Source organism: Pelobates fuscus, chromosome 4 (genome assembly GCF_036172605.1).
Source record: "Pelobates fuscus isolate aPelFus1 chromosome 4, aPelFus1.pri, whole genome shotgun sequence".
In the NCBI taxonomy this organism is placed as follows: Eukaryota; Metazoa; Chordata; class Amphibia; order Anura; family Pelobatidae; genus Pelobates; species Pelobates fuscus.
The window spans coordinates 18,478,329-18,505,221 of NC_086320.1; the positions used below are offsets into that span (position 1 = coordinate 18,478,329).

General features: G+C 41.5%; 1 protein-coding gene across 5 annotated transcripts in view; it reads left to right on the forward strand.

Annotated features, from left to right (window-relative positions):
- TSNARE1 (t-SNARE domain containing 1) overlaps nt 1-26,893 on the forward strand; it is a 420,326-nt gene that overhangs the window by 144,554 nt on the left and 248,879 nt on the right. The gene's annotated exons all lie outside the window — the stretch shown is intronic.

Sequence of the window (26,893 nt, forward strand, 5' to 3'; positions counted from 1 at the left end):
TTTCAACGTTTTATCCAAGAGTGTAATTTTCGGAGAAGTTACAGTTTCCTTTTAAGTAACAAGAAGTGTCTTGGATTGCTGATATTGTTTGATGAATACACATTCAACTTTTATACATTTTACTGGTCTACAGCTTTTTAGATTGTAAGCTCACAAGAACAGGCCAGGCTGACATTTTACTCCGTGTCAGCATGTAGCTGTTTGTATGTTCATGTTGAGTTTGCTAAATGCCAGCTTGTCTGTAACCCTGTTGTATATCACTGCAGAACCCGCTGGCTCTTTATAAACAAATACTAAAGCTCTTTGATTGAAGACACTCCGTTTGTTAGCTATCTAATCACACAGAGCCATACCATTCCCTGTACTGTGGGGTGGAATGATGTCTTGTGACGACAGAGCATTCACGTCTGCCTGAGGGTACACCATAATAACTATCCGCTTCTGCCATCGGGCTAGTGACAAAGAGATCTCGTTACCAGATGCAGTGAGACTGTCATTATTAGCGTGTGTGTGAAAATACCACTAATTGATTCCCTAACACTTCTGCTTGTAACGTGTGGTTTGCGTTATCTGTTGTGGCGTTAGCTGTGGGTATGTGCTGTATGTGTAGAGTTGCTGATTACATGCTGGCATTTTCCCTTTATCACTAGTGTTATATTTACTTAGAATTACGTATGTTAGCACAGTGTTCAAAGACGTGATCTACAGCAAGGTTAATAATGATAATAATAATACATTTAAAAAAGTGACATGGTGAGAATAAGCATTAGGTTCCACGGGTCATAAGGGAAGAGAAAAAAACCATGACATGACTCCTTTAATTAACAGAGGTGTGTAGTAGCACAGGATTGCCATTTTAACTGTAAGCTCACATGCCAAAATCAAGGGGATCTGATATTTGGTTCTACAAATCAATTGAATGTTTCTGTTATCTTCCCTGGTTTCATTTTTTCATCTCAATTTCTCTAGTGATAATGGTTTACTCTGCTTCTGACGTGTTATTGAATTTACCGATGATCTTGGAGGATTGTCATTACTGAGCATCACAGGGCTTAATCAGAAGTTTGATTTCCAAGTTATGTTCTGATGAAACCTTTAAACCAGGGGGTGGCTAACCTTTGGCATTCCGGCTGCAGTAGACGTTTTTTGCTGTGATGTGTTTAGCCAGCCATCAGATTATTAGCCATCATTGCACGTTCTGAACTGTAACAGATCGTTCTGAAAGGCTTCAAGTCCTGTGACATTTTGTGAAGAAGCTGCCCTCCTGCTCAGGGGTTTCAATGGCTTCTGCTCAGCTGCTGCATGTACTGTTTAATGGCTTTACATGTTAGAGACATGTTGCAGCGTGTACTACTGGGATATTCCAGCCGGCAACCTTGTTGCAGATATAGTGGCTTGTCTACACGTTCCTTTTGTGGTTGTAATATAAATATAATTCCCCAATAATCCTGTAAATTGACTTTATACTTCTGCGTGTTGTCACACAGCAGTCTCGTTTGCCATATTTAATCAATTGAACTGCATTCTAAGTAGCCCCGAATGCTGAAAGTGATGTTTTTCCTTGGCAGATTCCACAATATTTCTCTGCAAAGCGTACTTGCTGTGTTTCTTGCTCCTTTCACCCTGATTGTTAATCTGCAAAGAAAGCAAGGACCTTCACTAAAGCAGGACTAGGCAATCTCCGGCACTCTAGATGCTGTGAACTATATCGCCTGCATTATGGGGTGCCAAAAGCTGCCTACCCTGCACTAAAGTGATGTTTAGGCACAATAGCTGAATGGAAACATTCACTAAGTGAAACAAGTGAGCAGTCTTTCTTGAAATACTGTTGTATATGTGTGCGTGCTCTGTAAATCTGCCACAAAATGCTATTGGAGGTCAGTAATTGGATGACAATTCCCAACCAGTTCCTGGTTTCTGTAAGAAATAAGAGTTGGATCAGATCCCAGGGAATCCTTCAAAATAGGCACATTTACAGGGGTCTTTTGTATGCATATTTAGTCTAAATGTAAACGTGTGTGAAGCCTTTTAATGGGGCTGGGGGCATGGGGATTGCTAAGCCTGCGCAATAGGGACCTCTATGCCCCGATTCCCAATACCAGAGCAACTCAGATTTTTTTAAATTATTTTTTTTCCATTTTTTTTTAATATTTTGCCTTTATTGGGCTGCAATAATATACCAATCAAGGCCCAATAAACACTACAACAATGTCCATTAATACAGTAAGCTGTAGTGGTTTTGGTGCTTGGCGTGCCTTTATATTTGGCGCAATGCGGGATACCCACATTTGTAGTTTGCGTTTAACATGAGGACACAGATCAATCCAGTCTGCAGCAGATTTCAGGTTAAAATATTAATATAGATATATTACCAGCGACAGGAGATTAAAAAATAAATAAAAATTCAAATCTAGTAATCTTTTTACTTTTAAACCAGCACTTTCATGTCGGGATTAGACACCAGCAGGAATAAAGAGTGAGGGACACAGAATTCGCTAATCCCACTGACTGTATACTTAACTTTCAAGGTATTACTTTGAAGAGCTTAGAATATTAGCAGGAGTCTAAACTGTGTGTCAAAGCAGTTATCAAAATTTGTCCTGTTCCCATCAAGCTTCCTCAAAGCTGAAAGTGGAATCTACATGAGATACGATGAAAGGCCTACCCTCAATTAAACAAACTGACACTTAAAAGTATCTCTGTGCATTGCGTGCCCGTGATCTCTTCATTAAATTGTGATTAGCTAAATGCTTCTCAACCTTTTGGCTCAATTCATCAAAGTTTGCAGGGAAGTGCAGAATGGGAAGTTCAATCTGTAATCTTCTCTGTTTATAAATATAAAGGCTGCTCCTTTACCACAAACAATCCCCTCTACTATTCAATAACAGAAAAAAAATTGAGTCACACTATGCACAATAACCCCTTGATTTTACGTAAATCTGAGGCTCTCAGCCAATGAGTGAGTCCTGCACTGCAGGGCTTAGCTAAAGTTCCTGCTTCCCATCATAAATAGTGAGGGTGGAGAGTGGCAGACTCCAGGTAGGACGTCAGACTGCTCTAAAACGGTTTAACTTCTGTGAGTGGTAAGGTGCCAGGGAACTCCTAACACCATAACCACTACAGTGATGTGTAGTGGTTATGGTGCTTGGAGTGTTCTCTTAAACCCCTCATGATTGATGACATGTTGGGCTGCCTCTCTATGATCATCCCTATTCTGAAATGAAAAACTTGCTTTGGAATACTTTTTTTCCTCTGGCAAGTAGTTTACGCAGAAAATTTAAGCGTGTTTGCTTTTTCAGTGTGTTGACGTGGATGTGGCAGTCCATTGATTGACAAGCCAGACAAACTCATTGTGACCGCTCATTAGTTTATACTAAGGGACTTCATACTTAGCCTTGTTAATGCGTTCTCAGTGCTGTCAGTCTGTAGTTCCATATTGATCTGATTTTTTTTTTTTTCCCCCTCTTCTGTGGCCCATGTCTGTTGCTACAAGAAATGAAGCGGACATGACTTGCAGCGTTGTAGAGGTTATGCATATGGATGCCTGTCACAGCCAGGCATTCAAATCACCCTACGATTCCCCGGCAAAGCTGACACATACGTTCGCAAATGCTAATGCTCATTGTTAGCCATGTGAGATCTTATTTATTTCACGGATTTACAATGCATTTCATGACTGATCCGGAACGGCTTCCTGTTTTCTCTGCCTTGCTGTGTAACCCCCAGCTTCATATTGTATGTCCATCATTGCGGCAGCCTCTTTAGACCTGCTACCTTGTATCAAGCTGCCTCTCGTCTTTAACTTACTGTGTGACGATACAAGGTTCGCACCAAAGGGATGTTTGCTGTCATTTTTAATTTTTTAATTTGTAACATTTTTTAATTGCTCAAATGACTGAAAAAAATAACTTAATTTTTGTCTATCGACTTGCATGAAAAGAAAAAAAAAAAAGTTGTAACCATAAAGCAACTTTTAAACCCTAGGCTTTCTTCTGGCATTCAAACGGTTTGAAAGGACATTCCAGACTGGAATTGACAACCAGAAAGGTGAACCCTTCTCACTTAAAATGCAATACAAAAGAAATGCTCTCCCTCCTGGGAGAAACGCATCTTCCCTAAATGTCAAACAAAATAATGCATTTAGGGATTTGACATCATGGCAAAGATTATGTACCGGGTGGTGGAAAATAGTTTTATTGAAATGTTGTGCACATGGCAGCTATATGCCCCTTTGTTATATGTTTAAATATTATTAAATAAATTACATAAGTTATGTTTTCATGTGTGCCACCCCCCTCCCCCCCCAAAAAAAAATATAAAGTATGAATTATTATTTCATAAAGATACGTTATTTGAAATGCTCATAGCTTCACCATGATGCAATAAAAGGCAGATGAAGAGCCAGGATCGGATGAGGACCAGTAGGAGTTTAGTTTAGAAAAAATGGCGCCTCAGAGGGGATACGATAACATTATACAAATATAACTGTAGGGTAATAGCTTATTGACCCAAGGATTAATCTGACTGCCATTCTGGGGTTAAGAAGGATTTTTGTTCCCCCTTGTTTGTTGCAAAATTGGTAGTCCTTCAAACTGGGTTGTTTTTTTTTTTTTTTTGGCCTTCTTTTGGATCAACAGCAAAAAACATACGTGAGGAGGGCTGAACTTGATGGACACATGTCTCCTTTCAGCCTACGTGACTAAGGATGGTGGTGGCGGCCGTGAGGGACAGCTTTAGGCAAGTGAAACTCTTTCCATGCACACTGTGGCCACCGCACTGCAAGCAGTAAAGTCCCCATCTGGGATTTTTTCAAAGTATGTGGAGACCACAGACGTGACAGAGCCACTTTAAGTATCCCCAGATCCTCAATGAGACCCGCCTAAAGACCAGCCTTCATTACACAGAGTAAGTTCAATACGGCATGGACAGCTTTACTTTAATGTAGCTAGTCTGTGTTTATCTCATGATATGCTGGTTATTGCATTATCATTGCTTTATTGCTCTTTCCTTTCTGGATCCACCTTTTTTTTTTTTTTTTTTTTTTTTTTTTAACCCCTTAAGGACACATGACATGTGTCATGATTCCCTTTTATTCCAGAAGTTTGGTCCTTAAGGGGTTAAAAAGCAGTTTTTTTAGAAATGCATTAACTTTGCAAACAGTGGATCTCTGTGGTGTCAATCTTCACTCCCATATTAACCGTTATATATGCTTGCAATCCTCTAAGAAACATAGAGGAAGACCAAAGTATATGTTTGTTAAAGTTCCCAAATAACTTATGTATAAACAGGACACTGCATGCAAAAAAAGTAAGTTACATGGCGTTCAGTCCGGATCTCAAACACTTTACGGACTCGTTTCACAAACTGGAAGGACTTTTTTAATGCATTGACAGATTTTCTTTTCCCATATTTCTCATGAATGATGGGCGATGTGAAATTACAAGGTACAACAGATGTCCAATTTTAGTATTATGTATATTTTACGATTGCACAGAAACTTCTGTAATGTTTCTCATAGTTCACGAGTTATTTCATAATCCAGCTAAAGTTATTGCTCAGAGTTATTAGATCTGGCAGGCCGGAGTGGAAACAGTGTGTATGTATATGATATCAGGATACCATGAGTGATTGTATTGCATTGGATGTGTTGGCCGCACAAGGAACGTGTAATCCGGGCATCTATACAATGTGATATCCATCTTTCCTGCAGGGATTCCTCCGTCACCAACGCAGAGAATCCAACATGCATTGCGTAGGATTTTTTTGGGATGTAATGCGACTACTCCAGATGGCTGCACATTTATTTATTTGTTAAACTATTTTCTCTTACAGAGTTGGTAAATTGATAGATCGGAATTTTTGTTTTTTTATATATCTTAAAATTTGTGGCAGTGATTACAAAGATTCGAGACAATAGCCTTAGTGACTTGTTTTTATGATTTACAGACCGACAGCCCTTTGTAGGTGGAAAACCAGATGGAGGTTTTAAACACATTACTATTTTATTGGCAATGTCTACACAGGGCTTTTCCCCAGCACGTTTTGTGGTCTTAGTGAATGTTCTATCTAATCGTATTTGTAACACACAGGCTCTGGCATTTTGTAGTTATTACAGTTGCACACATTACACTGGGGACTCTAATTAATGTGGCCCCCAATAAATTAGGTGTGAAATATTGGTCATTGTGATTCACTTTGTAACCCTGCAGAACATTTGTCTGCTTTATTAAAAACATAATCTCTTTTACCGTTGTATAATGCAGTACTAATGTCCTGCTTCCAGACCACATGAGTCACTTTGCAGTGAAACGTACAATTAGATGTCAATATATATTATGGTAGTTGTATATTTCCTTTAGGGCCCAAATCCCCTGTCCCTCTATTTCTGTTTCCTTATTTTTCTATGGGCTCAACGATTTTAGGGTTTTGTACAAAAGAGCTTCACAGCAGTAAAACACCCAGTAATGTGTTCTTAAAATACAATTAAAGCTGTTAGAAATCAGTCTGTGTAGGTGAGATACTTTGGTTTTATTCTACATTCATTTTTAATTTGTGTAATCCGAGATCAATAAGATGTTTTGGAGTCCTTCAACATAAAATGGATGTGTCCTTGTTTGGTCAATTGAAATATTTGGAGAAACTATTAAGCATTCAATCTTTTCAAGGAGCACTGTAGATTTATTTATGTTTGCATGTTAGTGGATCTGTTGTATTTACTGCATTCAGGGCGTGATGTTTATGCGAGTGGATCTGTTGTATTTACTGCGTTCAGGGCGTGATGTTTATGTCAGTGGATCTGTTGTATTTACTGCATTCAGGGCGTGATGTTTATGCGAGTGGATCTGTTGTATTTACTGCGTTCAGGGCGTGATGTTTATGTCAGTGGATCTGTTGTATTTACTGTGTTCAGGGCGTGATGTTTGTCAGTGGATCTGTTGTATTTACTGTGTTCAGGGCGTGATGTTTGTCAGTGGATCTGTTGTATTTACTGCGTTCAGGGCGTGATGTTTATGTCAGTGGATCTGTTGTATTTACTGCATTCAGGGCGTGATGTTTGTCAGTGGATCTGTTGTATTTACTGCGTTCAGGGCGTGATGATTATGTCAGTGGATCTGTTGTATTTACTGCGTTCAGGGCGTGATGTTTGTCAGTGGATCTGTTGTATTTACTGCGTTCAGGGCGTGATGTTTATGTCAGTGGATCTGTTGTATTTACTGCGTTCAGGGCGTGATGTTTGTCAGTGGATCTGTTGTATTTACTGCGTTCAGGGCGTGATGTTTATGTCAGTGGATCTGTTGTATTTACTGCATTCAGGGCGTGATGTTTATGCGAGTGGATCTGTTGTATTTACTGCGTTCAGGGCGTGATGTTTATGTCAGTGGATCTGTTGTATTTACTGTGTTCAGGGCGTGATGTTTGTCAGTGGATCTGTTGTATTTACTGTGTTCAGGGCGTGATGTTTGTCAGTGGATCTGTTGTATTTACTGCGTTCAGGGCGTGATGTTTATGTCAGTGGATCTGTTGTATTTACTGCATTCAGGGCGTGATGTTTGTCAGTGGATCTGTTGTATTTACTGCGTTCAGGGCGTGATGATTATGTCAGTGGATCTGTTGTATTTACTGCGTTCAGGGCGTGATGTTTGTCAGTGGATCTGTTGTATTTACTGCGTTCAGGGCGTGATGTTTATGTCAGTGGATCTGTTGTATTTACTGCGTTCAGGGCGTGATGTTTATGCGAGTGGATCTGTTGTATTTACTGTGTTCAGGGCGTGATGTTTATGTCAGTGGATCTGTTGTATTGACTGTGTTCACGGCGTAATGTTTATATCCGTGGATCTGTTGTGTATATATAAATATTTGTGCCAGGGTGCCAGATCCCAATATAAGGAAAAGTACAACCTAACACGTAATACATACATTCTGTTCTACAACTGTTCTACAACTTTTAAACAATACTTAAAGGGAAACTCCAGTGCCAGAAAAACGATCCGTTTTTCTGGCACTGGAGGGTCCCTCTCCCTCCCACCCCCCAATCCCCGGTTACTGAAGGGGTGAAAACCCCTTCAGTCACTTACCTGGGACAGCGGCGATGTCCCTCGCCGCTGTCTCCGCCCGGCGACGCTCCTCCCAGTGATTGCGTCGGCCGGTGGGCGGTGGGCGGAAATGCCGCGCATGCGCATTACGTCTCCCCATAGGAAAGCATTGAAAAATCATTTCAATGCTTTCCTATGGGGTTTTGAGTGACGCTGGAGGTCCTCACACAGCGTGAGGACGTCCAGCGACGCTCTAGCACAGGTTTCCTGTGCTAGAACCCAGGAAGTGACCTCTAGTGGCTGTCTAGTAGACAGCCACTAGAGGTGGAGTTAACCCTGCAATGTAATTATTGCAGTTTATAAAAAACTGCAATAATTACAGCTGCAGGGTTAAGGGTAGTGGGAGTTGGCACCCAGACCACTCCAATGAGCAGAAGTGGTCTGGGTGCCTAGAGTGTCCCTTTAATTGTATATAGATAGCTGCACCATGGTATAGATTTCCAATATGAAGTAAATGCGACCTAGCACATGTATTCCGTACTAAAAGGGGTTCAATCTTTCCCCATAGCGCTAAACGTTACATAGTAAATTTAAACTAGTAAGGGAAATATTCCAACCACTCCTAAACTATACCCAATTATGTATGAGTGGATGTGCAGGTTGCAGATTCCCTAGCACGTCTGTCTCGTTCTACAGGGTTACCGTATACAATTATCCACTGAATTAAATGGTGCGTAATGGATTTAATCTAAAAACAAATTTCCGATAATCTTCCCACCACTTTCAGACAATACCAAGCTGTATATAGATAGCTGTGTTAGGGTGCAGATTCTCAATGTAGGGAAGGTGCAGCCCAACCCTACGTTTTTTTCTACAAACGGTTAGATAATTTTCCACGACATTAACTATGAACAAAAAGTTAAATTGGTACCAAAGATTCGACTATTTTCCAACCACTTATAATCTGTACCAAATTATATATAAATAGTTGTGCCAGGGTGTATCCTCCCAATCTGGAGAAGGTACAACCTAGCACATACTTTATGCATCACAGGGCCACCGAAAAGCCTCAAATAATAATCTTACTGACCAAAGGTCAAGTATAAATGAAGCTTCATTAAGTGATTTAAAGAATACACGCACAGATTCAGTTAGGTAGGCGTGTTTAAGCAACCTCTCTATTTCAGGGATTTGCAACATGTAGCTCTTAGAAGGAGATTTTGAATGCTAAGTGGAGGATGGTGCCCACTCTCTGGATATTTAATTTGTTCTCAGGGGATGATCTTCAGTTTGTTGGTATATAGAAGGTAGCTGAATATTCCATAGCTCAAAAAAATTATTTCCTTCTTGTAGCGATGAGATCTCCTTAGATGCACCATTATAAGCAGTTTAACTGGGAACTCCCAGTGGTAAACAATATCATTGATTCTCAGAGTCTGTCTTGTGGGCAGAAGTTCCCTTTACTTACCCATGGTAAAAGCTGAAAAATCAATGAAAAACTGGATGCGAGCAAATTTGTCAGCCACTTTAACTTTATAATGGATTGTCTCCATCATTTTGATTATGCCCAACCTTTCTTACCCAGCCCAGACTTTCTGTGGCTGTCCAATCACAGACTTCCTAATGCAGCTTAAGGCATGTGCTCTGGGCAGAGGTCGGGTGTGTCAGTTAAGTTTTATTGAAAGGTGGGGGTGGGGAGTTAGCGGCAGGGATACAGAGACACTTTAACATTTTAAAGGAAATGAAACAGAACCATGACTTTATAGTAACCTATTTCTATTATTTGTCTGTGTCACATGGCTACAGGCTAGAATAATGGTCACAAAAATGAATAAAGCATCATTGGACATTTTTGCATCAGACCTGTGTATTATTAGGGATACTGATCATAATGCATTATCGCTGCTCGCATAGTATGACCCATGTTTACTATTAGAATAACTACAGCAACTACACTGCATGATCTGTAGTTGCTGTGCAGGAGAAACAGATGGTTAGTGAAATCAACGCATACAAATGCTGCTGTCAAAGTAGCCCTCTTAGCCAGGACTTGATTAACAGGTGAGGAAAAATAATATTTTGTTTTCATTCTATACATTTCTAGCTATTCTAGTATAAAGTAAATATGAAAAGGTTATTCTTTTTAAAGTTTAAATGTACTGGTGCACCCACGACAGGTGCCCTTTAACACAGGGAAAATAGAGGTGATTTTTATTTTTTCATCCATTGAGGAGTTAACTAGTCAAGCAGCAAATCCATTTGCAATTTGAGGTGTAATAATTCTCAGTATTGCATTCCCAGAGGCAAGGTTATGGTAACATTAATTCTGCATTACTTTTTATCATGTAATCATATGTTCATATCTTAACAGCTATGTAACTATGTCATCTTTAACTCCTGTGACAAAGCAGGTATGGGAACAAGTCCGCGATCAGGTGAAATGGCCAGATCAGTGTTCTGTTCTCTCTAACACACAGGGTATCTGATTTGTTTGCTAAGCCGAATTCTGTCACTTCATACGCTTTCTGTGTTACGTTTAAATACCCAAACACCCCTGGAGAGAAAAAAATGCAAGACCGAAGTGACAGGAAAAGCCTGTCCCTGAAGTCAATAGTGACTACGTGGGTAATATGGGCATAACACAAAATAGACAATTAGAAACGTACAAACAGCAATTTTTTGAGAGAAGGAGTCCCATGTGAAAGAATCCTGGGTACCAGCAAAAGTTGGAATTACCCACACAGAGAATTAAACAGCTCAATATAATTGGTAAAACCACAAGTATTTAGTCTTTATTCTCATATAACAATAAACAAATACAGAGAGAAAATAATAGTGATAAAAAATGTGTTGTGAGACAAAGGAGAAACCTTAATAGCCTGCCTGACCTGTCCTATATACGTCTAAATATCCTAACGAACATATAGAGGTGTTTAAAATTTAGATCCACCCAATTCGAAATAGACAGTCTCAGAAATGACTATTCAAAGTTACAATGTTATTCAATAATACAAAATTAGAATGTAGCCATTTTGGACCGTGTTACAGCGATCTATGGGGATCAGAAGGGTAAAGTAGAATAGGCTAAAGGTCCTAAATCACTCAATTAATGCAGAGGATTATAGGATATTGAGAAAGGTAAGTATTTGAAAGGAGGTAGGTATTTGTTTGGAAATAGAGTAGGACTGTTAAGGTAGAATCCAGCAGTCTGTAGTAGTTTATAAAATCTGGTTAAAAGGAAAATGGTTCTCTGAGTCGTAGACTAGCAAAGGCTTCAATTTAAAATCCCCACAGAACATGGGGTTAGCCTGTGCTTCATTGGCTTGTGTCCTGGCAATGATTTCTCCTCCTTTGTTATGTGGGTCCTCTTTGGCATTTTCTTCCAAAACAGGCCTGTCTCATCACAGTTAAACACTTGTTGGGGAACAAACTCCTCAGCCTCTACATAGGCTTTAAATTCCACAATTTCTCAGCCCCGTCTTTGTTGCCACTGGAAGCTTCACCATGTTTCACCACACTGTGTATGCCACTTGTCTTTTTAAACTTTTCAAACCACCCTCTATTTGCCTTGAAAACCTCACTATCAGCACTCGTTTCAGGGGTGTTTTTCACAAGATCAGCATTCACATGTCTTGCTTTTTCACAAATTATTGCCTCTGATATGCTATCACCAGCTAACTATTTTTCATTTATCCATAACAATTTTTCTACTTCTTCTAGTGCCTGGCTTCTGTTTTGTAATCGCTTTCACCCCTCTAGCAGCATTGGCTCCTTTGATGGCATCTTTATTTTTTAATATGGTACAAATTGTAGATTTGGCCATACCTAACTGTGTTGCTAAATCACAGACATGGACACCGCTTTCATGTTTATAATGATCTCTTTCTTCAACTCTATTGTCGTTCTCACAATTTTCCTCTTGGGTTGGCTAATATCATTGGTACCCATGGTGAGTTTTTGCAGACTGAATGGAGCTCTATGTGAAGACTCAATAAATTTATTTAAGAGTTAGTGGAACTCTATTTGAAGTCTTAATGTAACTATTTTAATTCTGAATGTAACTCTTTGAAGTCTGCGTGCAACTCTTTGAAGTCTGCGTGCAACTCTTTGAAGTCTGCGTGCAACTCTTTGAAGTCTGCGTGCAACTCTTTGAAGTCTGCGTGCAACTCTTTGAAGTCTGCGTGCAACTCTTTGAAGTCTGCGTGCAACTCTTTGAAGTCTGCGTGCAACTCTTTGAAGTCTGCGTGCAACTCTTTGAAGTCTGCGTGCAACTCTTTGAAGTCTGCGTGCAACTCTTTGAAGTCTGCGTGCAACTCTTTGAAGTCTGCGTGCAACTCTTTGAAGTCTGCGTGCAACTCTTTGAAGTCTGCGTGCAACTCTTTGAAGTCTGCGTGCAACTCTTTGAAGTCTGCGTGCAGCTCTTTGAGTGCAGCTCTTTGAGTGCAGCTCTTTGAGTGCAGCTCTTTGAGTGCAGCTCTTTGAGTGCAGCTCTTTGAATGCAACTCTTTGAGTGCGACTCTTTCACGACTGAGTGCGACTCTTTCACGACTGAGTGCGACTCTTTCACGACTGAGTGCGACTCTTTCACGACTGAGTGCGACTCTTTCACGACTGAGTGCGACTCTTTCACGACTGAGTGCGACTCTTTCACGACTGAGTGCGACTCTTTCACGACTGAGTGCGACTCTTTCACGACTGAGTGCGACTCTTTCACGACTGAGTGCGACTCTTTCACGACTGAGTGCGACTCTTTCACGACTGAGTGCGACTCTTTCACGACTGAGTGCGACTCTTTCACGACTGAGTGCGACTCTTTCACGACTGAGTGCGACTCTTTCACGACTGAGTGCGACTCTTTCACGACTGAGTGCGACTCTTTCACGACTGAGTGCGACTCTTTCACGACCGAGTGCGACTCTTTCACGACCGAGTGCGACTCTTTCACGACCGAGTGCGACTCTTTCACGACCGAGTGCGACTCTTTCACGACCGAGTGCGACTCTTTCACGACCGAGTGCGACTCTTTCACGACCGAGTGCGACTCTTTCACGACCGAGTGCGACTCTTTCACGACCGAGTGCGACTCTTTCACGACCGAGTGCGACTCTTTCACGACCGAGTGCGACTCTTTCACGACCGAGTGCGACTCTTTCACGACCGAGTGCGACTCTTTCACGACCGAGTGCGACTCTTTCACGACCGAGTGCGACTCTTTCACGACCGAGTGCGACTCTTTCACGACCGAGTGCGACTCTTTCACGACCGAGTGCGACTCTTTCACGACCGAGTGCGACTCTTTCACGACCGAGTGCGACTCTTTCACGACCGAGTGCGACTCTTTCACGACCGAGTGCGACTCTTTCACGACCGAGTGCGACTCTTTCACGACCGAGTGCGACTCTTTCACGACCGAGTGCGACTCTTTCACGACCGAGTGCGACTCTTTCACGACCGAGTGCGACTCTTTCACGACCGAGTGCGACTCTTTCACGACCGAGTGCGACTCTTTCACGACCGAGTGCGACTCTTTCACGACCGAGTGCGACTCTTTCACGACCGAGTGCGACTCTTTCACGACCGAGTGCGACTCTTTCACGACCGAGTGCGACTCTTTCACGACCGAGTGCGACTCTTTCACGACCGAGTGCGACTCTTTCACGACCGAGTGCGACTCTTTCACGACCGAGTGCGACTCTTTCACGACCGAGTGCGACTCTTTCACGACCGAGTGCGACTCTTTCACGACCGAGTGCGACTCTTTCACGACCGAGTGCGACTCTTTCACGACCGAGTGCGACTCTTTCACGACCGAGTGCGACTCTTTCACGACCGAGTGCGACTCTTTCACGACCGAGTGCGACTCTTTCACGACCGAGTGCGACTCTTTCACGACCGAGTGCGACTCTTTCACGACCGAGTGCGACTCTTTCACGACCGAGTGCGACTCTTTCACGACCGAGTGCGACTCTTTCACGACCGAGTGCGACTCTTTCAAGACCGAGTGCGACTCTTTCAAGACCGAGTGCGACTCTTTCAAGACCGAGTGCGACTCTTTCAAGACCGAGTGCGACTCTTTCAAGACCGAGTGCGACTCTTTCAAGACCGAGTGCGACTCTTTCAAGACCGAGTGCGACTCTTTCAAGACCGAGTGCGACTCTTTCAAGACCGAGTGCGACTCTTTCAAGACCGAGTGCGACTCTTTCAAGACCGAGTGCGACTCTTTCAAGACCGAGTGCGACTCTTTCAAGACCGAGTGCGACTCTTTCAAGACCGAGTGCGACTCTTTCAAGACCGAGTGCGACTCTTTCAAGACCGAGTGCGACTCTTTCAAGACCGAGTGCGACTCTTTCAAGACCGAGTGCGACTCTTTCAAGACCGAGTGCGACTCTTTCAAGACCGAGTGCGACTCTTTCAAGACCGAGTGCGACTCTTTCAAGACCGAGTGCGACTCTTTCAAGACCGAGTGCGACTCTTTCAAGACCGAGTGCGACTCTTTCAAGACCGAGTGCGACTCTTTCAAGACCGAGTGCGACTCTTTCAAGACCGAGTGCGACTCTTTCAAGACCGAGTGCGACTCTTTCAAGACCGAGTGCGACTCTTTCAAGACCGAGTGCGACTCTTTCAAGACCGAGTGCGACTCTTTCAAGACCGAGTGCGACTCTTTCAAGACCGAGTGCGACTCTTTCAAGACCGAGTGCGACTCTTTCAAGACCGAGTGCGACTCTTTCAAGACCGAGTGCGACTCTTTCAAGACCGAGTGCGACTCTTTCAAGACCGAGTGCGACTCTTTCAAGACCGAGTGCGACTCTTTCAAGACCGAGTGCGACTCTTTCAAGACCGAGTGCGACTCTTTCAAGACCGAGTGCGACTCTTTCAAGACCGAGTGCGACTCTTTCAAGACCGAGTGCGACTCTTTCAAGACCGAGTGCGACTCTTTCAAGACCGAGTGCGACTCTTTCAAGACCGAGTGCGACTCTTTCAAGACCGAGTGCGACTCTTTCAAGACCGAGTGCGACTCTTTCAAGACCGAGTGCGACTCTTTCAAGACCGAGTGCGACTCTTTCAAGACCGAGTGCGACTCTTTCAAGACCGAGTGCGACTCTTTCAAGACCGAGTGCGACTCTTTCAAGACCGAGTGCGACTCTTTCAAGACCGAGTGCGACTCTTTCAAGACCGAGTGCGACTCTTTCAAGACCGAGTGCGACTCTTTCAAGACCGAGTGCGACTCTTTCAAGACCGAGTGCGACTCTTTCAAGACCGAGTGCGACTCTTTCAAGACCGAGTGCGACTCTTTCAAGACCGAGTGCGACTCTTTCAAGACCGAGTGCGACTCTTTCAAGACCGAGTGCGACTCTTTCAAGACCGAGTGCGACTCTTTCAAGACCGAGTGCGACTCTTTCAAGACCGAGTGCGACTCTTTCAAGACCGAGTGCGACTCTTTCAAGACCGAGTGCGACTCTTTCAAGACCGAGTGCGACTCTTTCAAGACCGAGTGCGACTCTTTCAAGACCGAGTGCGACTCTTTCAAGACCGAGTGCGACTCTTTCAAGACCGAGTGCGACTCTTTCAAGACCGAGTGCGACTCTTTCAAGACCGAGTGCGACTCTTTCAAGACCGAGTGCGACTCTATTTGAACACATGGAGCTCTATTTGAAGACTGAATGTAGCTGTTTGCTAAATGAATTGAACCCTATTTGCTGACTGAATGGAGCTGTTTGCTACAAAATTGAGCTTTTGCTGGCAGAATGGAACTCTGCTGATAGAATGGAATGGCAATGCGTCATACTAACGAGGTACCAACAAGTTTACCATAGAGGTAAATGCCGCGTGATGTGTTCGGGTACCGAGGATCGTTCGATTACTGAGACATTCTTCACTTAAAATTTTAGTTTGAATACCGAATTGTTCGTGAACAGGAACATTCAAGTTCCGAGGTTCCACTGTGTATAGGACTGGTCATGCAGGCTACTAAGGCTTCTCCTTTTTTTAATTTCACTTTGTCTCACTACACATTTTTTTATCACTATTATTTTTGTCTCACTTTTAAGTGTCAGTATTTATTGTTATATGTGAATAAAGACTAAATATTTGTGGATTTACCGATTATATTGAGCTGTTTAATTCTGCGTGTGGGTAATTCCCCTTTTTTGGGATTCTTTCACTTGGGACTCCTTCTCACAAAAAATTGTTGTTTCTACCCCTGGAGAGAATTCTTTATTCACATTAAATTCTGTTTAATTTTGTTTTCTCTGGGTCAGATTACGGTAATTGCAGCCTACAGTCAAAGAGGGCATGAGTTAGCTGAACCGCTTTGTTGTTTTTATGTCTTGTAAAGTAATTGTAGAAAATATAAAATGTCAAATTGCAATGACTTGAACCTTTTTGCCTGTATAGGTAACAAGCCAGTCATGGTTTTGGGGATATATATGGGGATTATAAATTGCTATAGTGTATTCAAGATTGTCTTTGAAGTTATTTAATCAAACTTTCCAATAGAACAGTTCTTCAGTAAACCCACAATCAATAATGGTGTGGGTTGTTGTTTTGGTGTTGTTTTTTTTTTTTTTTTTGCCTTTTGTTGGCAATTATTCCATATTACGGCGAATGTTAAAGTGAGATTTATGTTTGCCCGGAATGTCGGACGAGCAAGGTTGCATTGTTACCAATCCTGGCACAATGGGCCTCCCACTCATTCCTGCATAGTTGCCGGCACAGTTAGATGATGTATATGTAGCGTTTTATATGTGACCCAGGTGGCCAGGTGCAAAATCTTGTATTAATATAATCATTTTTTGTTTAGATATTTATTCTACAAATGTTTCAATACACTCATTCCTTCCAGTCTCTCTCAAGATTGGTTTATTAAATCACAGACTGTTTGTAAATAGGGCCAAATCCAAATAAAAGTTAATTTCTGATGCTTGTGGGAGTACATGAAGCACCGTGCTCTTCTTGCCTTCAGAGCAGGTATAGTCTGGGGCACTCTGGAGCAGCAGAGGGGAGATTGATTGAGAATTGTGGAGCAGTGGAGGCTGAGGGGGAGAGTGGAGTTCAGCAGAGAATGATTTAGAATCATATTGGCTGTATCTGAAGTGCCAGTTTAAAGTTACAACACTGCTCCAAAGTAATTAAAGGGCCAGAAACAGCATTCTAAAAATCCATTATGCCCAAATCAGTTCCTTAAAGGGCAATACATCCCAGGGGCCATAGTCACATGGCAGGAGGCTGGCAATCAGTCCTCTCCAATGCCCAGTGGCAAATGGCAGTTTGTCATATTGATGTTTTGAGCTAGAACCAATTCTGTTAGATTGTAACTGATGCAGTCTGTGTGATGGCGGGGTGTGTGTTGGATTATTAACATGTGTCTACCAGTATTAGGGGGTAATAAATTAGGGCATTACAGGACTTGCTTTGACAAAAGGAGATAAACTAAATTTTATCCATATGAGAGATACATTAAAGGGACCCTGAAGGCACCCAGACCACTTCAGCTAATTAAATTGGTCTGGGTGCTGTGTCTCTTTTGCACATAGTGTACATTGCAGCTCTAAGTCTGCCCTTTGTGGCTGTCTAACAGACAGCCACTAGAGGGCTTCTGGAATCTAAACAGACTTTTGGACTTCATGGACCTCCAGCATCAGATTTTCCCCATAGGAAAGTATTGAATAATGCTTTCCTGTGGGGAGGTCTAATGCGCAAGGCTATTGCCATGCATGCGCATTAGGTCTCCCGGCGGGGAGGAGCGTGGGCAGAGCCTGCCATGAAAACAGATTTTTTTCTTCTTCCTTTTTTACCCACATCTTTTAATATATAATCCTGCTGTAGAAAAATACAGTATGGATCAATCAGTGTGTTTGGGGTAACCCTACCCATAGAACATCTTCATGTCCTTGTTCGGAACAATGTCAAAGATTTGCTCGTTCCTCACCCAGCTCCCTCCATCATCATCAGCATACAGTGACAATGTAAAACACTCCCACACAAACAGTATACTCACTCCTCTCTATCCTGAAGATAATTGGGTTAAGTGGCTCTCCAGGTACAAAAATATTTCAAAGTTCTAAAATTCACAAAACATTTTAAAATACATAAAATCATATTTTGCATCACCGAACCCCTATTGACTACATATCCCCAGATAGCTTGGATCTGAGCGCCCAATATATCCAAAAAGCGCTCAGATCCCACGAACACATGGGGTTAAAGAATTTGACCGACCTCTCTGAATAATTCTGTCCAGAAATAGTTCCATGATTTTAGCTATAGGGGTCGGTCTAGTTCATGAGTTTTCATCCGAACCGAAATCAGTGAAATCATCAATAAGGTGAATGAATCCCCTGGCTCATATTATAGTAATGGTTCGGTAGTTTTAGTCGAACAAACCGTCGGACCAGGTTCTCCTAGCTTGCCGCAGCCAGAAGCAGGTGTTTGTGTGTTTTCACCGGTGTTCTGGTTGTCGAGTGGCCGCCTCAGAGTTCCAGGCATTCGACGACCAAGTCCCGCTGCCTGTGTTATTGCCACACAAAGAGAACACTGCATTTTTGTGGTTTGTTTCAACTTAACGAGCCAGGAGGGTGGTCGGTGTTCGGTAAACGAAATAAGAAGGGAAATAGTAACAAATACTCAAACTAAATATAACAAGGGCACTGGTACACTCAAAATAGGGGCATTTTGTCACACTTTCCATCACCATGAGGCTCTGCTTCAAATACCAGTATCTATCTAGTGCTTTAAATAAAGCTTGCTCCTGCTAAGTAAAAGCTGAGAAATGCTGCAAGGTTTTCCAAGTAGAGATACGTTCAGTCCTGATGTGAGCACACGAGACAGGCCATGTGATGCCTGCACTCCTGGATTGGTGTGGCTGGGTTTACATCCCTTTGGAGGATGGCAGCATCTCTGCGTCATTGCAACATGTAGAAGAGTGTGGGAAATGCTTGTTGTCATGGCCAGATAATTAGAGCGAAGCATGAGTCGCAAATAGATTTGTCATAGATTATGTTTTCCAGCCTTACTGATAGCCACTGGCAAGGGAACACCAAATATCACACATCAACAGGAATGCTTTTACAAGACACATTTCTTTAGTTTTGCTTGATTATCCTTTTTTGTAAACTATGCTCGTACAGAGCATTCTAAAAGAAATGTGGTGCATAACCTCTACTGCATCTACCGCAGACTTTCCTTATGTAATAATGGTTCTTTGTTAGTAGCCAGACCTGTGCAAGACTGGAGAGTCGATGGCTTACTAACCAGTGGTAATTTCTATCGCAAGTAACAATTTAGAGCCCTGCTATACTTGTGTGTGTGTGTTGGTTTTTTTTGCACGATCCATCGTTTGCTGCACATTTTATTTATTAGTGTCCATGAGGCACGATTTGGCAGTGGTGTGGTAGTAACATAGAGCCCATATAATCAAAGAGAAGGAAAATGAAGTATAGAAACATAGAAGCCTAGCCCGGGTGCCTCCGTTTTGTATGTGTACTCCTAACATCGTTCTAATATACATTTTAAAATTGATTTCCAAGCTTGAAACATGGTACGGTTATCAGTAGTATTTATTGAACGTATGTCACAAAACAAAAGCGGGCATGCATACCACATTTTATTAACTTGTGTACGTAGCATTTTCACTTTTATTTTTGAGCTACCCTACATGACTTTTAAGCGGTGACTGGAAAAGTCTGTCGGAGAGATACCTTTTACAAAACTTGACATGTGAGACTCCCAAAAGCGATTAACTTTCTCCCTGACTGGTTAATCTTGCGGATATTTTCCCGCCTTGTTTATATGCAAGTCTGATGGGAATCCCAAAATCAGGAGTTTGCCGTCTCCCTAGTACCAGTTTTTTTTTCTGTTAAATTAGTTTCTTCAAGAGGGAAAAAAGTTCATAATGGTGTTTTTCAGTTGTTTGTAATTGAAGTGCTACTTGTAGCAGTCTCTGAAAATAGTTTGTAGTGAAGGTGGTAATTATACCAAATAGCGTGTGAAACGATCTGTCGCACGTTGGCTTATTTTGTAGAATACCTGGAGTCTGACTTGACAGTGTGAATTGTACACACAAAGTACATTCTTAACTCTAAACCGGTCTCACTGGGCTACAAACTGTTTTATACTTTAAATCTCTGGGACCAGAAATGGTGGAAGTATTTCTATGCAGAAAGAAATCTGGATCAAGAAAAGTAGTTATGGTTTCCCTGAATGTGGGCTGGAGTTAGGCAAAGTGGAAACATCGAGGTGAGAGAAAGCAGGGAGAGCCAATGCTTTTCACAGGGTGGCTCAATTAACATCGTCCGTTAGAGACCATTTGCTTTCTGATATCTTAGGGGGTCTCCGATAGACCAGTTTCTTTCCTCACTTGATACAGGCAGATATGTAAACATGTCCCTAAATTGTGAGATTGGCAGTTTTAAAATACCACAAATATATAAATATAATATAGCTCTGAAGGTGGGGCAAATGCCATTAAATGAATTGGATTTCCCTGCTGGTTACACGTGTTCTAGATACATTGTTTACAAATTATCTAGATGTAACATTCACTTTACACAGTGTTGTTTGTAAGATTATATGGAAATTGTGTTCTCTTATTGCAGTCCACGAGTTATTCACTGTGAGCGACACAGGGCTAGATAAGACCAGAGAAGAAGGTCCACTTTGTAGCAAACGTGACAGATTAGAATAGACCTGAAATCCCCCTCTGCAGATAATGTTCTGCCAAAGTGTGTGGGATTTGAAATCACGGCTTGCTTGATATTTAGCTGGAAATATCCCACACACACACGTAGCTCATCCTCCATTAGAAAGATTCACGCACAGCCACCTCCAGCCATATGAGTCTTATTTGTCACTAATTATCGCACCATCCCAGAGCAGGGAATCCCTCTAAATTCTCTATTTGACATTAGTCCCTGGATTTCCATGGCATAGCCTATTGCAACCTATTTCAATTTCACATTTGATAGGTTAATAAGCACATGTTATCCTTTGTCACAGAGAATGTGTGTCCTTCTCAGGGTCAGTCAATAAAAATTAGAATTGTCGGGGAATTGTAGGCCACAATAGATGAAAACTTAGCAGCCATGTTTCTTGTTCAACCGTTTTTGGCCTACAATTTTAAAAATCACTCTGAATCCACTTTGAATTCCTAATAGACAGTTAAATATAAATAATATAAAATATAATTAAATATTTACAATTAAATATAAATATATAAATATGCCAATGTGTTAAAAGGAAGAGTGCAAAAAAAAGCTTTATTTTATATCTAGAATATAAACATTAGATTTAAAAAAAATTATTAAAAAAGCATATTTTTCAGAATTTTCTGTATTTTAACCCATTTCAGCATTGTTAATGACTTTACAGATTTAAATCTGCTGTGTTGACAGTACCTTATTCATAAAACCTGCAGTACAGTACCATCCACACTTTGGTTTTGTGCTGCCGCAGAGTTCCGTACATAGACCGCTTTACCTGTGATGCTTTGTTACAGAGAAACATGATGTGAATGTTAATGGCAGCCTATGCCTATTGCACATTATTGTGATTCACAAGCAAAGCTGTATTCTGCCAGCCTGGTCTGGGTCACTAGAGGGCTGATTAAATATGATTCGGAAATTAAACTAGCTCTTTATATACGTTCATTAAGGAAAGCCATAGATCTAGCTGCCTGTGTTATGAGTTTATAGTCCTCATGAAAACCAGGGTGGTGTAGGTGGACTTGTGTTGAATGGACGATCGTTTGCGTTTCATTGTAAATGGAGTAGCTGCCAATCTGAAATGCACCAATTTCTCCTGCAGTCACACATGATTTTAATCTTTGTAATTAATCCGATCCTTGTCTGCTGAACCTTGATTTCACTCTGCTTGATAGTTGTCATACTGTTATCAATGTTTATTGAACTTTAGTGATCTTATTATGGATCGTGTTTAAGTGTCACTTTCCATTTTTGTGAGCTGCTCGAATTAATTCTGTGCTTTTTGCTCATTGTATGTTTCCATCTATTTTACAGAACATAGTAAGCAATCATTTTTGCTGAATTTTCTTACAACTGGTTTATTCCCAAATTCCTTCCCATAGACACACTCTATGATGGAGGTAATGGGACATTGCTTTAGAAAACCCAAAGGGTCTGTGCCCAAAGACGTCTTGTACTATAAACACTACAATAAGTGATAGCAATAATGGTGCTTACCATGTCCCTTTAGAGAGACGAATGACACTCACTCTGCAGGTTGGGAAAAGCTTAGATTTTCATTGGTAACCAGTTCAAGTGTTACTCAAGATTAGTAAGTAAATTGAGTAGAGAATGACCATAATTAAACACTCGATTATTTGGTTAATCAGCTACACCACACAGGTCTATGAGGTAGGGTAACCGCCCTGACACATACTATGTAGCAAAACTCTAAACTGAACATTATTATTTTTTCCTATTAGATGACATTAAATACACAAACTGAAAGTATGTGCCTGATGGAGCTTCCTGATATGATGATATGTCAATCTCAATGACTGATGCAAAGACATCTTTTGCTTCAGCGCTGTTTCTTGTCTTCAGCGTCCGAGAGGAAGTGATGAGATTTCTGCTGGTTAACGTATTATGTAAATAAGTCAGAGATGCATGTTGTGCGAAAAAAACACCTTTGGCGTACTGTTGGTCATGTATGTGAATGGAAGCCACCTGAGTCACTTGTATATGTAACTAACAAGTCAGGGAAACTGTAGACCGTTTGCTTCCATATAAAAGGGCTTTTGTTTATATTTCCCATAAACCCCCCTCGCTGCACAGGGAAGTATGGAAAGCCGCTGTCCTTTAACCCCTTAAGGACCAAACTTCTGGAATAAAAGGGAATTATGACGTGTCACACACGTCATGTGTCCTTAAGGGGTTAAAAAAAAAAAAAACAGGAAAATAGATTGCAGACATTTCCTGAACGTCACTGGAAAGGGTAAATAACTGGGGGTTAAAATGGGCAATGTAGACCATTTGAATGCATTGACTTGGTGGTAAATCCATCAGCCCTTTTGACTGGCGATTATTAATAATAATGCTTCATTGATTAATAGTGATTTATTGGTTCAATACTTTCCACTCTAAAATATCTTTCAGAAACAGAAGAATTTCTCTGAATAATTAGCAATGTTTTTATGAAATTTTATGATTTCTTAGATTTTAATTAATATCCTGCATTTGGAAAACCAACCCCTGCTGGTATATAGGCAATTTTCTGTGCTCCGGTGCTGGTTATGACTTCATTACTGGCATTATACAATTTTATGTAAATGTTAAGCAAAATGATTAATGTTGTGTGCTTTCTATACACCCGTTCTATGCACCTTTTGCTTGTAAAATTAGAAAATAAATTCATTTTTCGGGTAATTCTACGCAGACGCCAATGGAGCAGAAAAACATATGCTTATGCAGCAGTTCTCCGGCCAAAGAGCTCCTCATTTAGTTTACTCCTGCTTATCTGGACCTCTCCTCCTTATCTGCACAATGCACAAATCACATTGCTTGCAAATGCTCTGCAGCTCTCCCCCGTGACGCTTTCCTCCGTTCCAGTCCAGATATACAGGCTGACACAATAAGCATGCCATGCTTGAATTTCAAGCTCAACACGTATGGAGCATTGATAGGAGCATTTGTATTCACTCAGAGGAACTCATTATGTGTGCAGGGAGTACGTGTCCCTCTCGTTCTTCATTTTACATGCTAGAATGGACACATGGACAGCTTTAGGGCTCGTAAGCTTTACACTTATATATTCCTAGTTATTATATTCTGATATGCAGATTACCTATGGCAGAACTGACTATTATTGAGTGTTCATGTGCTGTAAGGGTGGCTAACCTGGACACCCCAGATATTACTCGAGTACATTTCCCATGATGCTGTGCTAGACTCGTATCTGTGTGGAAAGATACAATGGCATAGCGATTGTCAAAGAAATGATATTGTGTGTGTTTATGACTGCCCAGATTCATTCTATGGTCAGCGATCAACATAAGTGAGCAGAATTCTTCTCAAAGTGTTGGTTATTGACACACGTTACGTTAAAGTCAGACACCCTGTTATTGTGCCGTATTCTTAGTCCATATACCTGTTTGTTAACGTAACATTAGAGAATGGTTAAAAGGTTATTGTCCCAGACCTTTTTAATTAGGGGAAATATAAGCTGCTCCAATAATCATATTGTACATAGATTTTTGCATTGTATTTTGGGGTAGTCATTTCTTACTCATGATTTATTAAAAGTGGCAGTGACTGAGATTATGTTGGTTTCTGTAGAACATACTATAAGCATTTGTCGACAAACATGTTTATGGGGAGAGAAGACTAAGTGTTTAAAAAGCATTGCTTGACATTGTCTGTGAGAGACTATCTGGCAGTTTATCTCATACTGGCTGTAGATTGTGATGGTATAAATGAGTGTCAGTAATTATGAATAAGAGGTGATGCCTTGGAGTCAAGCATCCCATCAGTTACTAAATGACGACGTGAATTTCATTTCTGCCAGCATCAAATCAGGGACACAGAAAATGGCTTTTAACATCCAAAACAGTTTCAGGCTAGCAATTGTGATTTAATGACCTCTAATGGTGCGTTGGTGAGATCTGACAGGCCTGACATTGGATTCTGGAAAGCCACCCTTAGCGATTGTCTATTTGTGACTAAGTGAAGGTTGTTAAGCGTGTCAGATTGAAGTGGTTTAGTGTAAGCCTATGTAAACCCTGTGTGTTAGCCTTATCCATACCTTAAGGCACTAGTATTTCACAATCTCTACTTAGATCCTCTTCTCCCCTTTCCTTGCTCATTCTCCTTGTGTAGACAAGACAAGGCAGTGTTTGGGTGGCAGAATCTGTTGAATTGTAAAACAAGTTTGTAAGTTTTTTTTTTAATATCATTATGATGTAAAAAAGACCTGAGCAGTCCTTATTTCTCACCCATGTTTAATTTAAAACATCGTAGTGGAACCTCCATGCACAAATGCTCTAGAAGATGCTCAACTTGAACATTACTTGAGGGCTCCCTTAAACTTGGTTAGAGAATGCAAAGGCTCTCCTCCCTCCGGTCTGAGATTAAAGATACTTCTGTAGTCCACAAGATCTGGAGTGCTGAAGGTTGCCTACTCCTGTCCTAAAGCTTCACTAAATTTGCATATACTACTCTGGCAGATCTTTGAGTGTCTCCAGTTTTTATGTTCTGTTAATGTAGAATGTATATAGCTAAGTAATGTAAGAGATTGTCCATTTTCGGCGTTCTCTTGCGCCGTGTTTTATTTTGTTTCCTTAGGATCAAGGGGTAATCCAAACGTGAACCCCTTGCTTACTGTGCCTGTCCCTCTTGAAGAGGGCTAACATGGACAAAACGATCGTCAGGGGTAGCTAGCTGTATCACTTATGCAGAGGGAGCTGGCCTGCGTTTTGGATTTGTACTACCCTAATGGAAATGATTCAGGTTCTCACTGTAATGACACAAGATGAGCTAAAACCAGCTTGAGAACTGAGTGGGGAGCCACAAAAGTGACAGATTATTTTGCTGGTGGCCGTTATCAGTATTCTCTTTCACCCTGTTTTAGTTACCGTATATACTCGAGTATAAGCCGAGTTTTTCAGCACATTTTTTTGTGCTGAAAAACCCCAACTCTGCTTATACTTGAGTCAATAGTCTGTATTATGGCAATTTGCATTGCCATAATACAGACAGGGGCTGTGAGAGATGTTACTTACCTCTCCTGCAGCTCCTGTCAGCTCTCTCCTCCTCCGCGCCGTCCGTTCAGCACCTCGGTCAGCTCCCAGAGTAAATCTCGCGAGAGCCGCGGCTCTCGCGAGATTTACAGTGTGAGCTGACAGAAGAGCTGACCGGACGGTGCGGAGGAGGAGAGAGCTGACAGGAGCTGCAGGAGAGGTAAGTAACATCTCTCACAGCCCCCCTCCCCCCCACTGGACCACCAGGGAAGGAGCCCCCCTCCCTGGCACGCTAGCAAGCAGGGAGGGGGGACAAAAAAATTTAGTAATATAAATAAATAATATACCAAAAAAAATTTAAATAATAATACAATAATAATAAAAATAGTCATAAAAAAATAATATAACAAAAAAAATTAAAATAATAATAATAATAAATATATTAAAATGCCCACCCCCCACCAAGGCTCTGCATCACACTCTGCATCACACACACACACACACACACACACACTGCATTTATACACACACACTGCATTCACACACACACACTGCACTCATACATACACTGCACACACTGCACTCATACACACACACTGCACTCATATACACACTGCACTCATATACACACTGCACTCATATGCACACTGCACTCATATACACACTGCACTCATATACACACTGCACTCATATACACACTGCACTCACACACACACACACACTGCACTCACACTGCATTCATACACGCACTCATACACACTGCATTCACACACACACACACTGCACTCATATACGCACTGCATTCACACACACGCACTGCACTCACACTGCATTCATATACACACTTCATTCATATACACACTGCATTCACACTGCATTCATATACACACTGCATTCATATACACACACTGCACTCATACACACACTGCACTCATACACACACTGCACTCATACACACACTGCACTCATACACACACTGCACTCATACACACACTGCACTCATACACACACTGCACTCATACACACACTCTGCACTCATACACACACTCTGCACTCATACACACACTCTGCACTCATACACACACTCTGCACTCATACACACACTCTGCACTCATACACACACTCTGCACTCATACACACACTCTGCACTCATACACACACTCTGCAC